Below are 24,743 nucleotides of genomic sequence, written 5' to 3'. Positions count from 1 at the left end.
TTAATTTTTGTATCAATTTTATAACACTCCTTCAGGTTTCATTTTTAAATTTCAAGTCTGGTATCTTTTCTTTTTGGCCATATTTGATTGATATCTATTACTGATGGAAGAGTTATTAGAGTGTGTACTTTCCTCAACTTCTAAGTCAGAAGTTTGCTTTCTTGCCACTATCAAAACATTTCTGTTTCAGCCTGAAAGAATATAAACCACCACCTAGGTTAACAAGCTGCTGAAGTTAAATGTAGTTTGAATCACTGTTGTTCACTTACTGTAGAGTTCATTTGCTAAGGATTCCTTGGACGACTAATTCCCCAAAATTATTTCTGAAGAGTTTAATGGGAGGCTTTCTATTATAAACAAAACAAAACAAACAAACAAAAAAGCAAGTCTCACTTAAAAAGGGCATAAAAGAGTACAACTATTTTTTCTTATAGGAAGAGGATGAGTAATTATGGGAAGATATGAAATTATGAAGAACAAAGTAAAGAATTAAAAATCCACTAATGGTTAAAATTTTCTGCTATTAAAGTTGCTGCTTTTCACAAATAAAAATACCTATCTATGTTTAAAAGCTTGGTTTCAAATAACCTGTAAAGAAGGAATTGTTAACTGAAGGAAAATAAATCCAAACAGTAAAAGAAAAGTGAATTAAGGAATTAAATATAATAATTTTTCAGAGAATCAAATATGGATTAAACAATTCAGTAATTCAGATATTAATAACCATTCTTTAGAATTCCAGGGTTATACATTATACAAACATAAGATTTACATAAATAACCTAAGTAAATATTCTAATTTAGTTGTATCTTCACAACTAAACATGCCCACTGCAATGGCATTGAGAGTGCTATTAGCAGAAAATTTAAAACAATTCTGCCCCTTGTAAAATGACAATAAAAGAAACATGTTAAATTAATCAAAGAAGATACATGCATGTTAAACACTAATATATTACGTGTAAATGACTTATGAAGATTTTAACTTTCATTAGATATTATGATTTATGCAGATGATCAGATGCCATTGATAGAGAAAAAAAATAAAGGCGACAGGGCTCAGTATTATACTTACTCAGTGCACTGATAAAATGAGCTTCTGGCTAGCTGCAAATGAGTATATGAGATTATCAACTATAGAAATTCTATTATTTCCTGCTTGGAGTTCATCTCTGAGTACCTGGCTCAACTGATCACTCTTGTAGCTTATCTGGTAAGTTTTACAAAGTTTTGCCCAATAACATACAAAGCACTGAAGTAGATACTTAGGGTCTATTGTTATACAAGGCATGATACAGAACATGAAGCTCAGGGCCAAGGAAGAAAGAAATTGTATCTCTGACTTCCAGCTCCCAAGAATCCACAGTAACCCAGGATTCCTAAAAGCTATGCCCATGATTTTTATTTATTTATTTATTTAGTCATTTTCCACTAGCACAAGACCTGCAACAGGATGTAGTTACTGATGGTTCTCTGGGGAAATGTTCCTGCTGCAAATGTAGGGTTTTTTTCATCCTCTATATACAGTTACAGCACTGAAAAGGGACAAGGGCAGATTAAATTCATCCTCAAATGCACTCAAGAGCCAAAGAACTTCCTTTTGAAACCAGTGGGATATGAATGTGTTATAGCTATCTCAATTACAGCTAATTGCCAGAGTTATGGATCTTTTCCCAGCTTTATAGTTTGAGTTTCTGCCTGCTGCTACACCAGTGTACAAATCTGAAACAAATCAGCAGAGGTGCCATTTCCTCATATCTGTTGTGTGAGAAAATGGACTGGATGTATCTGTAACACTGTAGAGTACACCAGGAGGGCTGCCTAGCTAATGAACCAATCCAGCCAACGTCTGGCATGAAGCAGGGCACAAACTGCTGAAAGAGGTGCACATCACCTCCTGGCAAGCTGGCATACAGTCTGTTAAAAAACTATCTATCATGCTGTCAAAGGTATCAAATCAGCAATGTTGTGGATAGATCTTTGTCATTATGACAGAGAAGTTTTCCTAGGGTGTAGTGTTATGTACCTATTAGACACCTAGCTTAGCTTTAATTTTTGGTCCAACACATACATATCATTTCTCTTCACCTTTGCAACTGTTCCTTCTTCCTTGCATTTTAGAGCTGAAGAGTGGGAAACATTTTATGCTTGTTAATTTACCACTCAAGTCAGACACCGCTATGTTAATTTTAATCTGAAAATTAACTGGCAACATGGGATCTTTGAAATCCATCATCTAAGCAGAAACATGGACATTTGTTTTGTGCAGGCCGCTGAAATATCTTAGAATAAAACTGAGATATCTTTTCCAGGTAATAAACCTAGTCTGCTCTGATGCTGGCATATTTCTTTACTATTATTATCATTATTGTTATTATTACAAGAAACTGTAAAAAGTATTTTGTTTAGGAGAATTACCTAAACAGAGATGTTATGAGTTTTCTATTTTAATTTCAAGCTCTACAAAGAAAATTCATGAAACACATAAAGTAGATTTGAAACATACATCTTAGTAATTCTAAAAATCATAGCTATATTACAGCTAAACTACGAGCTCTAAAGTCCATTTGAACAAACAGAATTTCCAACAATGTATAAGACCTAAACATATTAATGGATAAATTCATTTCTGATGCAGATGACCTTTAAAGAAATTTAAACAGGACTCTCTTGTGATGGATGCTGTAGGAGCAATTTAGCACTGTAATAGCAACCTATGTGTGAGACAAAAATAAAAATAGTGGGAAATAAAAACAGAGGGAAACAAATAGTTTGGAAGCTGACTGTGCACAGGCAGGTGGGTCTAATGTTGCATGGACACCTACTGGAAATCCCTTAGTAGGTAACCATCACAGAAGTCTTACTTTTGAACCATTTATCCATTTGTTTGTCTGGTTTGAGAGCTCCTTTGCTCCTGGCCTAGGTCGCAGATTGGAGAAAAACTTCAGTGTTCACACATTCCAGTCAATCTTCCAACTGACAAAAACAGTAATCTCTAGTACTTACCTCACTTACCTTTCCCATGCAAATTGTGACTTCAGCCCGTGGCATCTTGGATATTACGTCCTCACATAATTTAAGAGCAATAATGGACAACAGTCTTGTTTGACATACACAAACAGCTTTAAAGATGTTAACACAAGGCTGATGAATCTTTATTTAAAGAAGGAGCTAATTAAGATATTTATGTCCCCTGTTTTATTGTGTGTGTTGTGGGGAGGGATGGGTTCTGTCACAAAAACATGCTGAAAATGAGATTCTGCATTTTGTATAATTTTTTTAGGAACGTTCTGTGCAAAATCTGATTTTATTACTCCCAGCTTTAGAAAACAACTTCCAAAGCCAAAATCTTTCCTAAGGTCCTTCCAGAATTTCAGTTCTTCTTCATTGTCTTTCCAGATGTTTCTCTTTTCCTGACAAGTTTTCTTTTCCTCTCAAAACTGTCAACAGACATTCCAATATTTTAATTTAGAATCAATTCCAAGAAACTCCTCAGAAAAATAAAAGGAAAAGTTTTTCACTTGCCTTACAGGTCTTTGTCCTGAAACTCAATGCTTACTGCACAGTCCTATCAGACCTTTCAGTAATCTAAATATACCAACAGCCTCAGTACTAGATAATGAGGTTGCCTACATACCTGCCAAGTTGCTCACAGCACATGCTCACAACATTCTTGATGACTTGTAGGTGTTTAATCTCCCATGCAGCTGAGGCGTGGGTAGGGATGTATTGAAAGTTTGTATCAGGACAACTGAGTCTAGCAGTGCTTCAGACATGTCTAGGATGTTTGTGCTGCTCCCAGTTGCGGGGCTTGTCTGCTTCCTACAAAACATGCATGGGAATGTAACCAAGAAACACAGAGCATCCAAACACCGCATGCCTTAGTTGGAGAGATGAATTTTCCATTTAAGCCTTGTGAGGTACTCTTTGGAGACATCTGCCGCCTCCTCCCATGACTGTTTAGAGATTAAGTTCCCAGTTAACACCAAGCCAGATACTTTTTATTGAGATCAAAAAAACATAAACTAGAAACTTAGATAAGAAATTCGGAATACAACCTGTTATGTCAGCAGACACTTCTTTTTATAACCATCTGTCTTCGACCATTTCACCAAGATCAAGGGTAGCAGTCACATTTACTAGCATGTTTTAAAAAGTCTAAAATTGCATATGTGATAAAGATGCGCTTGCCAACAGCTAATATCAATCTTCAACAGCCTAATGAAGTCAAAAATCTGTCCCAAATTGCCTACCCTAAGTAAAAATCTAAAAAAAAAAAAAAAAAAAAAAAGTGCACAGTTTTAAATGATTTTAAATAAAAAGCATCTAATTATGTGTAAGCGTTCAGAAGATCAGGGCTAAAATGTGAACACTTGGTGTTTATATTGATATATATAATCATAGACCAAAATATAATCTAAACTGTCATTCAGCAATTAAAGTTCTTTAGAATTATTTGGTCTTTTAACATCTGGTTTATCTGGTTGCCTGACACATACTGCAGATGATCATTTAAGGCACAGCAAGTATTAAGTGCTGGGGTAATAGTTCAGTCGTTTAGACATTGATAGCATGGGTATCATCCTTCTAGAACAGCAAATTAGATAAGATTAACACTTAAAGATGAAATTTAGATTACTGTGCATTGAATTAATTATATTACAAATTCTTGATAAAACTTTGCACATTTGTCCTATTCTGCAATTTTTATGAATATATAGGAGAGGAAAGAGAGAGAGAGAGAGAGAGAGAGAGAGAGAGAGAGAGTCTTGCTGAGAGTCAGTTTGAGGAAACTTTATTAGAACTAATTGACTTTGAGATTCCCTGACAATCTTGGGTACTATAGCCAAAGATTCTCTCCCCCCTCTCTCTCTCACACACATATTTACTTTCCTGCTCACTAGCAAATGAAATAAATCAGCAGAATATGTTAACATGAAAAAGGAAAACGAAAACTTTGCTTCCTGCTCCCAGGTGAGTTCTCTTCTTCCCCAGATGCTCTCCCTTCTCAATCTCTTTGCTGCCTAGTTCAGAAGTGAAATTAAAGCATCTCATATCAGCTTAGTGGTTATGGCATTCCTGGGAGCAAAAACAGCATACTCAAGGAGAAGATGCTTAAAATCCACATTTCACTTTCCAGGGGCCTGTTCTAACTTTTAAATTGTTTTATAAAGATGCTAATTCCTGTGTTGTTTTTGTCCATATTCTAAACTGAACTCAGATGCCTCCACCTTGACTGTGTTGGCATGGTGAAGTGCCCAGTCCAAGAATCCTTGAGGGTCGAATCTCTCTGACAACTTTAACAGCTCAGGAGTCATCTCTGAACCATAAGAGAGCTTTGGTGTCACGTATGTGTCTAGCTGGTCAAATTCTAAACTACAAAGAGATATTTATTCTCAGGCACTTAGAGAACTATGCATCCTAAAATAGAGATGGCTTAGGTGTTCCCGGGTAAATGATAAACGATAGTGCGTGGCCTGAATAATTTTCTCAGATAACACAAATTTATGGCAAGCCTTAAAGTTAGGCCACCTCCAGTTTAACTTAGATTTAACCATGAGCTCTATCATATTCCATAAGTAGGGAAGTATTAAAAAAATCACATTTTTCTGTTTTGTATAAAATGGTATTAGATTAGCATATAGCAGGAAACAAAGTTATGCATATAGCATTTGCTATATCACTCACAGGTAGAAAAAAAGGTCTTCTAACTTTCCAGAAATTTCCATGCCTATGTAAATATACTTTCAAGCTTGATGATATGATTTCCTACAACTTACCGTACCCTTGCTTTTTTTGATTTCTATTATGTCACCCTGACACCACTTTAAGATTCTTTCTTTGTTAAGCTCTTTTTTATATATTGTCTTTTTTTTTTTTTTTTTTTTTTTTACTTTTATCTACTAACAATTTAATAACACTTTACTTGAGATTAAATTAAGTTTCTTCACATGGTAACTGAATAAGCAGCAAATTTCTGAAAGCAAATAAGTCATCACAATAAGCAATAAGCCATCTCACTAAGAAGGCAATGTGTCATTATGTCATTCTGAACAAACAGCCCAGGTTACATTTTTCTTTAGCTATTTTGGTCTTCCTGTTAAGCCACAAAGAAAATCAGAGACCTTGGTAATAAGAACCATAGTGCTTCTTCATTGCATCTCTCTAATGTAGCCATTTCTTTGCCTTTTTTTTTCCACAACAGGAAAAAAAAAAAGACATTTGAATGTGCATAGCAGAGTCAATTTCCATTTAGCAATTCATAATATATCTATTATGCCCCTTAACAGCTATCCCTCACCTTTCTGAGCTTGATTCCAACTTTTACTGCTGCCAGTAAATACCTCACCTAGTATTTCCTAGAGGCACTAAATTACTGTATTTTACACTGAGCTCATTGCAATAGGTACACTTTCTCCCCTTTCAAAACCTAAATATGAGACCTAAATATGATCCATTTTATATACAGATGCATTCATTGTAAACTTGTAGCAAATATGAGGAAACTTGACTATGTTATAGCAGTAATGCGAAGAATATACATCCGTGGTCAGTACCATTTCCTCTGTTCAAATGTTGTACTGAAGAGCACCTACTGGACGTACCTGGACAACCCCAGGAGCAATCAGAGAGAACTCACCACAAACAAAGTTAAGGTGCAGACCATGAGCTAAAGGATGTCCAGAATGGACACAGGTGAGGCAAACTGCCCCAATGCTTTGTAGTTTTGAAGGCTTCACCCATGGTATCCTAATGGTATATCCTAATAAATGAATGTCATTATCTTCCCACAACACAACTAATCTCAGTTTGGGGGTCATTCAAAAATGTATATTCTCTTTCCCAGATAGAGATAGGAGAAAAAAAGAGGCTTAATACAGCTTTTCACAAATGTGTTAGTTGCAAAAAATATGTATTGTTTTGCAAATCTAGATAAGGGTAATCGCGGAATCATAGAATCATTAAGGTTGGAAAAGACCTTTGAGATCATCTGGTCCAACCATATCACTACCACCAATATCACACACTAAACCATGTCCCTAAGCACCAGGTCCAACCTTTCCTTAAATACTCCCAGGAGACGGTGACTCCACCTCCTCCTGGACAATCCATTCCAATGCCTGACTACTCTTTCTGAGAAGAAATGTCTTCTAATTTCCCACCTTGGTGCAACTTGAGGTCATTCCATCTAGTCCTATCACTAGTTATCTGCAAGAAGAAGCCGATCCCCAACTCCCCACACCTTCCTTTTAGTTAGTTGCAGAGAGCAATAAGGTCTCCCCTGAGCCTACTCTTCTCCAGACTAAACAGCCCCAGGTCCCTCAGCCACTCCTCAATAAGAATTGCGTTCTAGAACCTTCACCAGCTTCATTGCCCTTCTCTGGACACACTTCAGGGCCTCAATGTCCTTTTTGTAGTGAGGTGCCCAAAACCGAACACCCTACTCGAGATGCATTCTCACCAGAGACCATCTAGATCCTAATGCAATAGATGTAGGTCTGAAGAGAAAGGTGATATTACTGGTGTGACTAAAACTCTTATTTAACACTCAAGGCACTCCAGGTAAGTATTTGGTGGAAATGGATGGAAATTGTTGAATGCCTAACTAAATAGCTAATGAGAAATCATTTGAATACTCCAGGATAAGTGTTGTAGTTACAAAGGCTGAACGGATACATTAATTACTATGAAGATTTTTAGAAATACTATATTATACCTTGCACAGTTCCAATATCAGCCCAGCTGTGAGTTGTTCTGATGTCTCTGAATGAGGGCTGCCATTTAAATGTTGCTTCCTCAACAGGAAATCCAGTCTGCATGCACTGCAGCCCATGCTTTTTGAAAAAGGAAGTGCTACACTATTCGCTTGAAGAATAGATGAGGGAATCAGCAGATGAGTGCTGGATATTTTTTTTTTTTTTTTTTTTACTGTTTTAAGATAAACTCTGTTGTTTGCCAAACTTCCTAGACTTAGTTTCTTTACTGTGTTTGCACAGAAGTTTGCCAAGCATCTTGAATTGCAAAAGTAACCATTTAATGTCTTTCCTCAAAAACCTGCATACCTTTCCTGTTTCTGCCTAATTTTTGCTGGATAGCTTCAGAAATTACTATTCATCCAAATACTACTACTTTAAGCCAAATATTATACAACATCACAGACATAGAAATGCAGAGCTGTGTGAGCAGCCTTCATCAGTGTATAGCAACATTATAAGCAGTTGAAATGAGGAGATATATCATACGAACCTTGTATATGACAAGGTGGTAGATTCACCACAGAACTTGGTGTCTAAGGATGTTTCTGAGTAACTACATCCAATATGGGTGAGTCAATGTCATTCAAAGGCCCTTCTTCTTAAATCACTTAAGCCAGGGGTTAGACGTTCACTAAGATTAGATCTTTGAATTTCAAGATCATCAGGCAGTAGAGATGACAAGGCTGTACAATTAAGTGCATTAGAGGGAGAGAGCATACCCCCATCACACAGTGTACTAAAGGTGTCATTCATTAAGCATGTGCTGAGCTCTTCCCTTACAAAGGCAGAAGACTAATACAAAAGTAAATTAAAACTTTAAGAAGGGGACGGTTTGATGTGTTCATCTCCTCTTCTCTTTGACACAGCAGGCTTTGACTACATGGAATGTCCCAGGAAGCCTCTGTATTCTGTACAGTGGACTGACGCTTGTCCACTGTGGGATGCTGAGGAGGTTACGTGAGCTGACAAGCCAGTAGCTGACAAGAGAAATGTAATAAAATCCTATTTAAAATATTTTATCAACTATGCAAACTATTCTCTCCTGAATATGACTGGGGAGTATTTTCAGTAAAATATGTTACATTATAGTTTTACTGTGGCCAGCAAACACCATCCTTTTTAAAATTATATGCATTTGCACACACTATTTATGGATGTCCTCTAGTTTCTCTTATTGGATTACAGACTTTTTTCAGAATACGTTAATCTTGTTTTCGTTTCTTGTATATAGGTATCACTGGGATGTAGCTTCATTCACAGTTACTTAGATTCCTTAACTCTGAAAACAAAAAGAGCCTTTTGTCTCTTTATGTTCTCTTAAATTCAACATTGCAGCAAAGACTTTCAAATTCCTGGCCTGACAGACAAAGTGTTAGATCTATGGATCCCTGAGGGAAAAAAGAAAGGATGTACTAACAGCCTTACTAACGACTTTTTTGTTACTTTGCTACCAGCTCTCAAACTATATGAAGTGATGATGACCTTTTGCACCTCAGGTTAGCAAAGAGACCCCAGTCAGTATGTCTTGTCAACATCCCAATGGGATCTGATCCAATTCTTCAAAGTAGGGCCAAAATATCCACTGCAGTGAACCACCCACCATTACATAATAGTAACTCTGCAATTACCCCTAGATTTTTTTCTGGGCTTTACTCAAAAAGTTCAGTTTGGCCCTGTAGAGTTCAGGTTCAATCAATGTCCACACTAAAAAAAAAAAAATAGGCAGAGATGACATAGCATCTTAAGTGACAGCCATGATGTCTCATGATGTCTCCCTGCAAGAATATTTTGCCCTGCAATCTGAGCTGGTTATGTACCTTATCCTTGTGTAACCTTGAAGTACATGATCTTCTTGCATCCTACAATGGCACTGGCTTCAATGTAATCTCTGACTAAAGTTTGGGCTTCACTTGACCATCACTATTGTACTCTGTATTGAACAACACTGTCATTTTGCTCTATATACATTAACTGTTATTTCGACATAAACTGGCTTCACAGGAAGACTACAGCCTTGGAAAATAGAGGGCAAGAGGCAAAGGGGCAAGACAGACTATGAAAAATAAACCCATCTCGAGGAAGTCTGATTAGAGGTACAGTGCACTGGCAGGAAGTCAGTTTTACTTCCTTCCCCAGTCATTTTTTGAAAGCATTTAGAGTGTTAATGTAAGCAAAGAATTTTACATCATATATAAGCAATGTTTCTAACTTCATAGTGATCACCCTAAAACTACGCTTTCTACAGATGTTGCATCAAAGTGAGCTCTTGAAACAGTAAGTTTTCAGAGAAATAAAGACAGAGAGAAATGGTACCGGGAGTGAGAAGTACCAAAGCTCTCTGGCAATGCTGGAGGGTCATGGAGAATATTCAGGCAAATTTCTGAATCCACACATAAAGAACTAGACTCAAAAGCAGTCACAAAAGCTATTCCTGTATATAGCTGTACCTGACTCTGTTTCCCTATTAGTATGGTACTAAAAGAGAATGGAATTACTATCTCTGAGTGTGCAGGAAAAATACTGCATTCCTAAGAAAAGTGAAAATTTTAAAGGACATCATTGTTATCATATGTTCTTCTCAAAGAACAGAATTTCTTTCATTTCTCTAAATTTGAGGAATGTTTGACTGACAGTCACTTAGCAAGTCAGCCATGTAATTATGGCATACTGACTGATTCCATTAGAAGAGATCAAATGGTGATTGGAATCAAAGATATAAAGCTACTGGAATGACAGTTACATGATAGAAACCTAAATCAGGAAAAGCAGTAAGGACTTGTCAAAAAGAAGCTAGAAGAAAAGTGAGATGCAGTTATACCTGATCAACAGATTATCACAAGGGGAGACTTGGAAAACTGAAAGACAAAATAAAGTGGGAAACTTCACAGAATAGCAAGAAGCTGTGATGCATAGAAAATTCATTAGCTGTGGAAACACACACCAGTCCAAACATTTAACATCTGTATTTAGACAACATAAATTCAAACATTTTGCAATATTTTTCAATTTAACAAGCACATCAGTGCTCTGTATTAGGAGAATAAATGTTCAAAAATTTGAAGTGGATTTCTAGAGGTAGCCTGAATTTCCAAAAGCAGAGACAGAAGGCTGAAGTCTTTCTGTACACATTGAGGGAATATTTCTGAATTATAGACTGGATATGGATACATACATGAATATGGGAAAAGGAAATGTGGTTGTGAGCTTTTGACTAAGAAAACAAGATCACTAAAATCCCCATCAAAATACCTTAAAGAAGAAATAGTGAATAACATGATCTTGAACTGAAAATTAAAGTGAAAATAGAACAAAATAGTTCAATTAGATGGGACCTTCAAAGATCTAGTCGAACTGCCTGAACTCTTCAGGGCTAATGAAATTAAACTAGTTACATGTTGTAAATGTTTACAACAATAAATATGCTAAGCATTTACCAGCAGGTTTAATTCAAAAGACGAGGAACGAACATGAAATTCTAATACAAAATTGTAAAATTGGTCTCTATTTACAGATACTGGCTAAAACAGTTTGATGCTGCATTATTATTCACATTTATTTGAAAGTGGATTCTTAGAGAACCTAAGATGTTAGTGTATATCTGAAATATAATAAATAGGCATAGTGTAATATGTCATAGTGTATATTAAATATGTATTCACAGGACATGAAATTCCAGAAGTTTTTGTTTGGTGATGTTTCACAGTTTAATGAGGCTTTGGTGATGTTTCACAGTTTTAAGGCCTTGGACAACCTGATCTAGTGCATTGCATCTCTGCCCATGACAGAGGGATTGGAATTAGATGATTTTTAAGGTCTCTTCCAACACAAGCTATTCTAGTATATGACCTGATATAATAATGAACAAAATAAATAGTGTCTCTTGCAAAGTGTTTAAACTTCTTTCTCGGAAGACTGTATTTCAGCATTTAACATTACAGGTATGTGACTGGACAGTTTGATGAACAAAGAAATTAAAGCAGTTAAATGTTATTCAAAAGGCTACAGAGGTTGGATGGGTTTAGCTCTGCTAAACTTAAGGGCATCACCTTTGCAGCACAGTACATCACCACTGAAATTGTGTTTCATAGGGGAAAGCAGATTCTCAATTTAGCAAAACTGCAGCAGACAGTAGAAAAAATTGTAATGTTCAGCAAGAAAAACTGATAGAGACACAAAAAAGGCATGATATAACAGGAATCCCAAAGTATGAAATCCATTATAAAGTGTAGTTACCATTCATTTTTACATAGGTATTTCATGAACTTTAACAGACTACAGCTATCAGAAAGGTTACTACTCATTTCTGTGAAGCATATGAAACCTGAAGACGAGGTTTTGAGGAAAACAAAAGGTAGATTATAACTCATTCTTAGTGATAAGCAGACGTGGAACTTCCAGAGTTAGCTCCCCCTCTTCCCACGCCCCCCCAAAAAAATAATTAAAAAAAAATCTAGATATACCCCAAAGAAAAAGTAGCAGAAACTGCAACGGAGCAGAAAACAGGAATATTTCATACCAGTTCAGCTGGAATTCAGAGTGATTGCATATTGCTAAAACAGTTAATGTAGCTGTAGTTGTGTTTGGCAAAAGGAATATGCTCTGGCATTTTCAGTAACTGAGCCAGATCATTAGCAGGCAAGTCAGACACGTAATTAACATACATGCCTAGTCAGTCTGAGCCTGCTCTTAAGATACACAGATTGCACAATTCACAGCCAAAGAGAGAGGCATCAGGTTCTGTTCCCTTGTGTTTTTATGGCACATTCCATGGGAGGCTTGTCTCACATCAACTTTTTCCTCTACTTAAGTTACTACACAGTCTTGTCAAAACTACCCCAGAGTACTGTTTTCCTTGGTCAAAGATGTCTTGAGTTTTGGAGCTTGATTATTTTCCTTCTGCTCCTTGAGATGTGACTTGCTGGCTCAAATACCCTTTGCTGCCAACTAACAGAAGACTACATGACTTCACTGCTGACTTCGGGCAGGTGGTTTTGCTGCCGATCAGACTTTCTTGCCCTGCCCGTTGAACTGCCAAGTTGCTTTGTGTTGCTGTCTCAGCTGACTTTACTCTGCTGACTTTTGCTTAATCCTGTCAAATTTCTCTCAAACTTTGACCTCAACTTTAAAAGAAATGTAAACCTTCCCCAAAAAGTTATAAAAATTTGCATTAACTTTTGCTGTGAGCTATGCCAATTAGGTAGTATATTTGGAGCCTGAAAGACCCTGGAAATATGCTCAAGTGTCCAAATTGTTGCAATATTTTCAAGAGATATCAACAATCTAGGCCTAGATATGTGTGAAGAATCTTTGGGAAATGTAAATCTATCCATAATTCATTTTGCAACATGGACAAATTGAACCAGCATGAGAATATCATAACTGTGACAGTGTTTGAGATTCCAATGTTCATTTTCAAAAGCCTTCATTTTGAATAATGCATTGCACGTGATAAAGGTTCAAGTATTTGTAAGCTTAAATGTCTAAGCAGAAACGTATAGGTTTCGTAGTAAGTGTTCATCTGAAAACACCTACTTAGACAACAAAGCAGTGTGCTAGCCCTTCAGAACAGGCCTACCTTTATGCAAACAGTGATATTTTTCAGCACAACAGACAATTGGTATAGAAGGGACTACAGCTGAACTAAGAAAAGCAGAAAAAAAATCATGTACAGCTGCATCTGTGTGCATTACAGTTGTGTTAGAAGCCATGCTAAATTTAAGAAATATTGTAAATCTCTCCTGTCTCAAATATGGGCATACATATGATATTTTAGATTACTGTGATGCTGGTAAATATTAAAATGTATGTTTTAATTATGATCACCATGTCATTAGCCATGACAGGAAAGTTCTAAATCACAATCTCAATCCAGATGCCATAAGCATTATACTTGAAGACTAATATCATAGAAACCAAGTTGTTAAGCCTTTTTCCTCCCTTTCCTTGGTTTGACATTACCTATTTCAGTACCAGGCATAGATCTTTCTACATCTACTGTTTTTTTTGTTGTTGTTTGTTTTTGTTTGTTTTGTTTTGTTTTGTTGTTTTGTTTGTTTGTTTGTTTTTAATAGAAAAGTAAGATGTGGCATGATCACCACCCTCTGGGCCCAGCTTTTCAGACAGTTTTCAGTTAACAGCACTGTCTGATCATCCAGCTCATACTTCAACAGCTTCTCTATGAGGATCTTATGTGAGACAGTGGCAAAAGCATTACTGAAGTACAGGCAAACAATAACCACTGACTGCTTTCCCCTCATCTAGCAAGCCAGCCATTTCATTATAAAAAGTTATTAGTTATGCCAAACATGGATTCCCCTTGTTGAATCCATGCTGACTGCTCCTGTTCTTCTTGTCCTTAATATGTCCAGAAATGGTATCCGGGTGTTCCATCACCTTCCAAGGAATCAAGGTTTAGCTAACCAACCAAATGTTTCAGAACAGTATTGTTTTCCTCAAACTAAAATATTAGTTCCTGGTAGCAGAAAACAGCTCTTTTAGTGATTCTTTATTGCTATTACACGACAACGATCCCTTAATTACAACTTTTCTGCTCATGTTAGTTAATGCCAATTTATTTGTTATCTTTTAAAAAGTCCCTTGTCTCTCTCTGACTACCAAGACCTAATTCATAGCTTTTTTTATATAGGAGAGCTAACTAGGATAAATACCCGTTTGCATGTAAATAAGATCATTCATACTCCAGTAACATTATTCACATGCATAAAAGCTCTTCTCCAAATATTTGTATGAACAAAAAGTTTGCATGAATTTTCAGGGGAAAACTGAGCAAAGGTGCATGCATTACTGAATCACAGAGAAATCAGAATTTGTAAAAAATATTTAATGAAGAAAATTATTCGTATTGTACTTGACTTGAGATAACAAATCTCTAAACTTAATCATTTTTCAGTAAGCTCTGGACTAAATTTCTATATATTAATTATCTCAAGATCAGTAGAAATTTCTCTCTTACCTGAAAGTTTGGATAATCCTTAGGAATTCTACAGCCACTCAAACCGTCTGTACAAAATTCACCTGTGAGATGTTATCAAATCCCTTTATTCAAATGCCACCTCTAGATCAGGAAACTTATAAACCTTCATTAATTTGGAGATGTTCCACTGATGTCTCCATCCATTTTGCCACACAGCTCTTGGGCCATACAATCCCTGGATAAATATTTTGAACAGAGATTCAAATAAAAAATCCATCTTACAGATCAAGAGATAGTTGAATATACAAAAAATAATGACAATTAAAAAAATCTTTCATGAAAGATCAAGTTTGTAAATCATTTGTATGATTTACAATTGCCTTCACTCTCCATTAAACGAAACTTTCAAAAAAAAAAAGAAGTGAGGAAAAAGTGAGGGAGAAGAATAGGAAGAGGGGTTAGTAAGACTGCAGCTGCTTCACCTGATATGAGGAAACTGGAAGTTCATGCCAGGAAAGTTCAGGGTTTTATCATATACTGAATTACTTACAAAATGTGGGAAATCTCCCAAAAAGTTGAGTAAGTAGATTTTACTCTGTGATGATAAGTAGCCTAATAGAATCATCACTTGTAAGAAATTTAATGGATTTAAGCATCTATTGTGAGCCATTCCAAATGTGATTCTCTCACCTACCAAGTAAATAACATGAGCATCAGAGCATTAAAGTCCTAGGCTAGTCTGAGTCTATCCTCCTCTCAACATTTCACAAATTCAGGTCCACCCAAACCTGATACACACATCAAATAGACGTTTTTGGGCTTTGATGTCTAGGTATTAAAAAATAATAATAAAATAAAAATAAAAAGCACAAAATGTTTTCCATGAAAATTCACAGCTGTCACTCCTGCATAGAACACTTCATCTCTGTGTACCTTTATTTTTTTACAGAAATTATCACATTGGAGGGAAAGGAGGTGCAATTCCTCTCCAGATAATAGCTCATATTTCTTCCTTAAATCTCACTAGACCAGGTCACTCAAAGCCCCATCCAACCTGGTCTTGAACACTTTCAGGGATGGAGCATCCACAGCTTCTCTGGGACACCTGTTCCAGTGCCTCACCACCTCCACAGTAAATTTATTCCTAAATTTATTCAGTGCAAGATATTTTAGCTTAAAGCCATTACTCCTTGTCATACCACCACACTCCCCGATAAAGAGTAAATGCTCTGTAGTTTGTGTGCAAAATCACTAAATTTTGCTTTGCTTTAATGAACAGGAATCTCTGAACCAACTCATCGGTGTTGAGAAAGAACATTTTATTAGCATAGTTCACAGAGACATGGCTTGGGAACACCTTCTAACTCTTGGTCTAATTGAGTAACATTGGTTAGTGGTTACAGAATTGATTGGGTTTATAAGGAAAATTAATTGGCCATGAAAAAGAAGAAAGGAAAACCATACACTTTAGCTAAATTTCAAATAAAATAGACTGAAAGTTCCTTCTACAGGCAGCAAAACACTTTAATGAAGTTTTCAGTGCTAAAGTGTGGCAGATGATTCAGAAAGCTGCAAACACTATATTAAGTAGTACTAGCTAAAGCAGGACAAGCTTTTCTAGTCTGACTTTAAGCCCATTTTTCTATCTTTATCTTTTCTTCAAGAACTGCAAGTGGAACTGAAAGTATCATAATGTATTGGAAAGTGCTTATGATACACTGTGGAACATTGCCTATTTCCCAAACAGCAGACAAAAATATTCTAATGGTATCTCAGCAGTGGTCTGAACTATGAACTGTGCAATACTACTGTAATTCCAACTAATACTTCTAAAGTCAGTGAGTTTAAGCTAGATTGATTAGTTCAAAAACACAACAGCTGGTCCGAGATTTTCTGAAGCTATGAAAATAAAATGTGCTGATTTTGTTTAAGTAATGGAAGTGGAAAAAAAAAAAAAAAAAGAGTATGTTTAAGTTTATTAAATGCCTTTATTTTTTTTTTCATTTCTTTCTTCCTTCCTGCTTTTTATTTTTTTCACTGCTTCATGCTGAAAATATGAGATGGCAGCCATAGTGACTTGCTAAAAGAGAATAGAAAACGTATGTAATGCTTGCTGTGGAACACTAATCTCAATGAATCAATGACTACTTTTTTTATGTCTTTTCCTATATAAAAAGCTAAAACAATCTTTTTCAAAAGGATCATTATTACCAGTGAGAGGGATAAGAGCTTTCCATCCTCAATAATTAAACCATGTATTTAGGTGCTTAAATATAAGGTAAAATGTTCAGCTCGGGTGACCAGTGAACATAGGACCACCCTAGCAGATAGAAAAGTTATCTGCCCTTTGCCCAATTGTCTTTGCTCTCTAGAATAACTAACCCATAGCTTATAACCAACTGTTTTAATGGACACAACAAATCATTCTAATTAGTGTATAATTCTAGTCAGTTGTGTTCATTTTATTATTTCTTAACTACTAGTATGTTGTTATACAGACAGCTTTTGTATGTTTTCTTGTTATTCTCTCATTACATACTTCTAAGATGAATGTAAATGTGATAAGGACTTATTTTTCATGCTAATGAACAACTCACACTAGTGAGAAACATCTGAATTGTTGCCAAATTCACATCTAGCTCAGCATCGCTTAATTTTATTTTATTGTGCTATGCAAACTGTTTTAAGGTTACAGAGGATTCCTACTGTATGTATGGTGCCTCGTGGAGGTTAGGCTTTTATCACTTTCGCAAACATGGAACAATTGATCAGTAATATTGTTACTACCACTTGATTGTGGTAGGCCTTATATGTGTACAGAACTCTGCTCAGCTTCTTAAATAGCTCACAAAAGAACCTGAAGTGAAAGCAGCCTCTGCATGCATGCCTGATGCTCTTAACAGCTTTGAGGAAAAAATAAAAATAAAAACATAATTCCACTGACAAATTTTCACAGAAGCACAGAATAGTTCAAGTTGGAAGGGACCTCTGGGGGTCATCTTGTCCAACCCCTCTGTTCAAACAAGGTCACCTAGAGCAGATTTCCCAGGATCATGTCCAGGCAGCTTTTGAATATCTCCACAGAGAGAGACTGTACAACCTTTCCACATCCGCTTAAACACTTTTAAAGTCTGAAAATCAGTGATTAGAACTACTTGCAGATATTAAAAAAAAAAAAAAAAAAATCCCATCTCGGATTAATTTCTGACCTATTCATTCTATATGCATAATTCTATATGCATAATTGTGTGTCTAACTGCAATGTGTATTGGAATTGTGACCTATGCAAATGTTAATTTAGATTTTTGCAATGAAGACGACAAAGCACCAGCATAGTGTGCCTTAAGCAACAAGGCGTTCCCTTTGCATGTATAAAAGAGATGATAAAGTGAACTTACGATACACGGAGTGCTTCCACATAAATTTTTCAGTATTTGTCATGAATACCAGACACATGGGCTTCAATACTATTTATCTTTCCTGTTGTCTGAAGTCTTTTTTTAACGGTGGTGTCATCAGTGAAAAGTTTTGGTGCTCTGAAAACCTGTGAGGAAAAAAAAAATAAAAAAAAAATAAAAAAAAAATCAGTGCAGCTTCATATAGAGTCAACAAACTCAAAGGTCATAAAATAATCAGTGCTTTCTTATGTTATGGGAGTCATCTTTAGGTCAAGGTTCTACCTAGTGGTTAGGTGAACAACTACATCCAGAGGCTTACTTTTCATAACTTTGTCAGAGGCATAAATATGGAACCTGTCAAACTACTGGCAAGAGCTATGTTGCACCAAATACAGCTAGACTAGACTTGCTATCATCAACCAATTTTACTGCAAGCTCAATAAATTACCCAAGGTATAAAAATGTTGTCCAAAACATCTACTTGGGCAGGATAGATGGTGAGGAGTGAGGTTTTCCAGAATATTTGAAACACCCAGGGTCCAACAGTGCTTCCATTAAGACCAATGTCTAAATTCTACTTGGTTGGTTGGTTTTGGAAAGATTTCTCATTTGAGAGCTACCCAGCTATTCATACATTATTATGTTTAGATATTATTTATTATTCAGATGCTAAAAATACAAGTGTAGAGAACAATGACAGAATGGTCTGCTACAATAACAAATTACATCCCATTACTCATTAAAATGTGGCTGCTAGTCAGGGAGTATGTATATAATCAGGCTTCCTGGTGTCTGTGGCAAAAGGACATTTTAAAGGCTATTCTCTTTACTCCACTTGGAAGTGAGGTCTTTGGCACTCCATCCCAAACTACAACAAAGGAAAACTCTCTAGACACTAGAACGTCGGTCTGTATGGCCTAGGAAAAGTGAAAAAAAAAGCTTTAAAAAAATGCATTCTTTTGATTTTTGATTGTTCTCTGCCCACGTGACACCTCCCTGAGTATGAAACAGGTTAATATACACTTTTGGGTATGATCAGGTTCTTGCAAGTCAGACATTCTGCTTATACTTAAGATCATTGTACCCATTCCTGCCCTCACTCTTTTCTTTCTCCAGATCTAACTTATTACTGAATAAACAATACAGTTCCCTGCTGTGTAACAACAAAGAATTACTCTGACACTGTAATCAAGGAGAGGAAAAATACTTTTGCAGAGTTACAAAGATAATATCCAGGAACGTGCTAGCTCAGACTTGCAATACATTTAGTCTGGTGGTGGATTGTTGCATATAATGTTGCATATAACAGAGGCAGCTAATAGAGACATCAATTCATGCAGAAGGGCACACGGGAGGGGACGACCTGAAACTCTGCTGAGGACATTATATGTACTGCTCAGCAATGGTGGTGACACACTGCAGGGCACAGTCCCCAGCAGCCCCTTGCAGGGGCTCAAACACTGCAAAAAGACTGATCAGGCTTGAGCCTTGGACAGTTATCTCTGCTACTCTTCACATGCCAGAAAAAACCTGAAGCATATTAAGTGTGACTATATTATATGGCGCTGGGGGTGACAATCAAGAGCATGAGACACAGGTAGTTTTCTCCTTAGCCTGCTGGTGACCCACAGATGTTGTGAGATCAACAACCAGTCGAGTAGCAGGTGTTGGAAATAAGGATACTTTTAAAATTATTAATATTATTATTTTTACTCTGAGACTCTCTTCAAAAATTGAGGACTTCTGAGAATAGACAGGGTCCACCTTAAAAAGTGGGTCAAAACTATTTTTGCCAACAGGCTGTGCAAGTTAGAGAGGTGAGCTTTAAAGTAGGAACAAGGGAGGGAGGCAACAACTCACAAGCAGCCCATATCGGCAAACAAATATTGAAAGGTGACGTGAACTGGTGTATCCTCATGATCAAGAATTCAGGGCTGAAAGTGGTCCATTTCAAGAATAAGCATAGAAATAAGGAAGTGCCTTCAAGAAAAGAACATATGGGGAAGGCACTTGTACCTTTTCTGGGAAATGAGCACAGCTGGGTGTCTCTCTGAAGTGCCTGTACAATAAAGTGTGCAGCATGGGGAGCAAATGAGGAATTAGATGGCAGTGTGCAATTGCAGGGCTATGAACTCATCACAGAGGCAAGGTGGGATAATTCACACAAGCGAAGTGATGCAGTAGATGGATACAGATTCCACTTTAGGAAGGATGGGACAGTAAGAAGGGAGAGCCAGCCTTTATGTGAGAGGAACGCGTGGAGATCTGCCTTGAGATGGATGATAAGGCAGCTGACAACTCGTGGGTCAGGAGTAGAAGGCAGACCAAAGTGGGTTATGCTGTGTGTGCCTGCTGCAGACTGCCTGATAAAGTTGCCTTCAGACAACTCATGAGGGACTTGAACAACCACAGTATTTGTTGGTGAGGCAACACAAAAGGACACCAGCAATCCAAGACACACTAGTGCTGTACCCCAAGTGTCAGGGGTGAAAGAGGAGTCTCATGAAGTACAACAAAGGGAAAAACAAAGACCTACCCCTCTGCACCTGCAGAGGAATAACACCATGCACGTGTACATGCTGCACACTAACAGGCTGGAAAACAGCTTTGTCAAAAAAGGACCTGTGGTCCTGTCAGACAGCAAGTTGAACATGAGGCCCCGGCCCACGTGCCCCCGTGGCACAGAAGGCCAACAGCCTCCTGGACTGTGCTAGGAAGAGCACTGTCAGCAGGCCGCAGGATATGATCCTTCCCCTCTGCTCAGTTGTAGAGAGATGCCTCTGGAGAGATGTGTCTAGGTCTGGGCTCCCCAGTACAAGACAGACATACTGGAGTGGGCCCAGCAAAGGACTGCAAAGATGAAAGACTGGAGCTTCTGTCATACAGGGAGAGGCTGAGAGAGTTGTGACTGATTATTCTGGAGGAGAAATGTCTCAGGGGTGATCTTCAGTGTATATAACTATTTGATGGGGGGGGGGGGGGGGGGGGAGTAAAGAAGACAGAACTAGACTTTTCTCCATGAAACCAAATGATAAGACAAGGCAATGAGCACAAACTAAAATACACTGAATTCTGTTTAAACACAAGAAAAAAAAATACTGTGAGGGTGACTGAGCACCTGCGCATGTTTCGTACAGAGTTTGTAGAGTCTCTGTCCCTGGAGATACTCAAAACCTGACTGGACACAGCCCTAACCGACCTGCTCTCTCTGAGCCTATTTTGAGCAGGAGTTCAGAGTAGACAATCTCCAAAGAGGCCTGCCAACTTTAACTTGCTCTAGGATTCTCTGATATAGTAGCAACAGTGATGCATGAAGGCTGCCAAGGTACATGCAGAAGGACTTTGTACAGTATAAACAAGTCTGAAGCCTGAAAAAACATTTACGTTAGTAAATCTATAGGTGAAATATAATATACCTGAAAACAAATATAGTGAGAAAATGTCACATGGATTATAGTGGTAAACTGTTTAAACTACTCTTAGAGTCAGAGGGGAAGGGCAAAGAGAATAAAAAGAAACAGTTATAGCTTGCCATCAAAACAGACACAATCAACAGCTTGAGTTTATCAAGTGTCATGACAGTAATAAAAATGAAGTATATAATAGGGTATATTTTATCACACATTTTCCTTTTTATAAGCTATGCTATATAGAAGAGATGCTGCATGCCTCCCGCCTCCCCAAAAAAGTGCTGATTTCTTCCTCTGCCTTTCAGCCTGCCTCTATTTTATGTATTTTCAGTTCCTGAGTCACCAGTCCCAAGGCTTCCCTTATGCTCCTTAATGCTATACACAGTTTCAGAAAGATGCAAGAAAACTCTCACGGGGTTTGTTTGTTCTTGTTAGGGAATCTATATGCATAAATACATATACATAAATGTATAAATTGTATACAAATTTATATACATAAAATGTATAAATATGACAGGACAGGTTTTAATGGCCAGCAGCTAGCTAAATAGGTACAAGATATAGATAGATGTTTTCATATATAAATATAAATTATCCATAGATATAAATAATAGACATAATGTCTAACAAATTTCTGGATGTTTTCACTCTCACTATAAATATTTGATTCTCTTCTGAATTCCACAAATCTATTTACCATAGAAACACTTAATGACAGAATGACAGAGTTCCGTGGGTTAATTGCAATGTGTACAAAGTGTTTACTGTAGTTTTAAGCATATTGCTTCTATATCACTGAACCAGAGCTTTTACTGTATAATGAAAGGTAAATCAAAACAGCCTTTTCCTTCTTTTTATCCTTTTACAACCCTACCATATAGTAGGGTTTACTGTAATTTCTCCCTATCTCTTTTTCCATCTCTCTCCATATAACTGTCCATCATATTCCTATGATATTTCATCAGTTGCCCAATTTCTGAGGAACACAAGAAGGATATTATTTTGGGATCATTAATATACACTGAGCCAACATTTAATGAGTTGTATGGGTGTTTTTTTGTGTTGTTGTTATTGTTTGTTTTTTTTACAAATTGATGCAGTTAGCATTAAACTCAGGAATTTGTATGACTTGGGATCAGTGACTGTAAGCCTTAGAGTCAGACCACATTCAGCTTGCAGCGTATGAGCTATGCTAATTTACCTTGTAAACTGGAAACGTCAGGAAAGTGACAGTTGTCTTTCCTTTTGTCCTTCATTTCTTTCATCTATGAATTTTCAGTTGTCACACAAGCAATCCCAGAGCTGCCCTTAAATTCTTCACATTATTCAGAGCTGGAGAAACTCATGTAGAACCACTTGGTGCACCTCCATGGCCTTTGTACAGCTTCCTGGGCCTCTGTTCTTTTGTTTGCACATCCTAGGAATGTTCTGATTGAATAGAGAAGCATACATATATTTATGCTTAGGGCATGCATATGACTACTCACAAGGTGGCTGAAACTGCACATCCAAGATGTGCACAAGTATTCTCAGTGTTGTCACTAATGGGCAAAGTCACAGCACTGAAAGATACAGAAAGAAATTAATCCTTTCATATTTCCAACCATCTAGGAAATCAACACATAATAACACATCCTTTCAGCAATAAGTAGATGTTTGATGGGAAGATATGAACAGAGATAGTAAATGTTGCCAGAATAATAAACCAATTAAGCAATGTCCATATGGATTACATTGTGAGCACAGCAAGATGCAGAGCAGAGGGATTGAGTGCCATATGGAGTGTAGACGGTGATCCCATCTGGGTGTTTTCTTTACTAAAGAGACCCACAATTTTATTATACTCATTCTAAGCTTCAAATTATACACATCTTAAAAATGTTTGAATTATTTTTATTTTATTTTGATTCATTTATGGATACACACTTCAGTTGGAAGAGTGCAGATTTCAGTTATAAAGAATAAATTTCTGTTACTGAGATTCAGTAGTGTGGGGTGAGGCTGAAAGCTCTCTGGCAGTCAGTAGCAGGGGAGCAAAAAGCTGTAATATCATGGGAACAGAGCAGGAAGAAAATTATGTAAGGGCACAGTTATGTCCCTACATCTTTTTACACTCCAGGGGGACATTTGCCCACATTTTTTCTAAACTTGCTCCCATTTCTTGCTCTACTTTTCTAGTTTCTGTACATCAGCTTTGTTTGTTGGAGTTAATTCTCCATTCAGCCATATAGTAAGGCGAAAGGGAGAGTAAGGAAAGACAACTCAGTCATCAAATGCTCTGCAATGTCTTTCTTAGGTGTCCTGCCCAGTGGAAAAATAAATCCCCATATACCTACTTGCACAGGATAAGCCACGACCTTTTCCTTAAATAAAGCAAGGGACTCCTGTATCTCCAAAATATGGAATACACTTTTTTTTTTTTTTTTTTTTTTTACAGAGAACATTTTAGTGAGCCCAATTAATTTTGCACTGCAGCAGAATCACACAATTACATGTCTCAGCTAAACTTTTAAAAACAGCATATCAGGCTCTGAAGCACTTACCTGATCATGCCTAGAGTCCTAATGCTTTAGTTATTGCTGGAGCTGCATGTTTCTTAATGATAAATTAGTGTGTTGCCCCTAGACAGTTCATTAACATAAGGGCTGAAAAACATGCATTTTCTCTTTCAGCACAGAATATATACAACCACTTTTAGAGCATTCAGTGCTGTTAGCTTCATCCTTTTTTACATGCCCTACCCACCATCAAAAGGAACACAGAGCACTGAAGCAAAATGGCAAAGATCATACTTACTTGCTCCGATGACTAACCACAGGAAGTCCTGCTTCTGTATCCAGCCCACTTTCAAGGAATTAGTGATTGCTCAGAGACCCAAAGACCAAGAGATAAAATGAGTTTTGTAGAGTGGTCACCACCACCAATACTTACATCAGGGTAGATATAATGTGCTGAATTAAACACGTTTATCTTCATTCAGAATATGTAAGGACCTTTCTTCATTTTCCAGACTTAATATGGTTTCTGTGCTCATGGACCAAAATATATGCAAAATAATTCCCTGCTTAAAAACAAAATCACCAAATGAGACTGTAATATCCAGCTACCAACTGCAGTTTGAATTTCAGATGACTGAATTTCACTTTTCACCAGCTCAAGGGCATCAAGAACTTTCTCTCACACTTCCCATTTCAGTGTGCTTGATAAATTGTAGTGGACAGTAATAAGAAACCGGAACTTTTTGA

General features: G+C 37.0%; 1 long non-coding RNA gene across 3 annotated transcripts in view; it reads right to left on the bottom strand.

Moving 5' to 3' along the window:
• LOC118166881 overlaps positions 1 to 24,743 on the bottom strand; it is a 53,908-nt gene that overhangs the window by 10,178 nt on the left and 18,987 nt on the right. For all 3 annotated transcript variants that reach the window (XR_004750777.1, XR_004750778.1, XR_004750776.1), the window contains exon 2: positions 22,700 to 22,926. This is a non-coding gene — a long non-coding RNA (uncharacterized LOC118166881). The remainder of the gene's footprint in view (positions 1 to 22,699; positions 22,927 to 24,743) is intronic.

Source organism: Oxyura jamaicensis, chromosome 4 (genome assembly GCF_011077185.1).
Source record: "Oxyura jamaicensis isolate SHBP4307 breed ruddy duck chromosome 4, BPBGC_Ojam_1.0, whole genome shotgun sequence".
Lineage (NCBI taxonomy): Eukaryota > Metazoa > Chordata > Aves > Anseriformes > Anatidae > Oxyura > Oxyura jamaicensis.
Note: the sequence above shows the minus strand (reverse complement) of the source record. Positions and strands in the feature narration are given on the sequence as shown.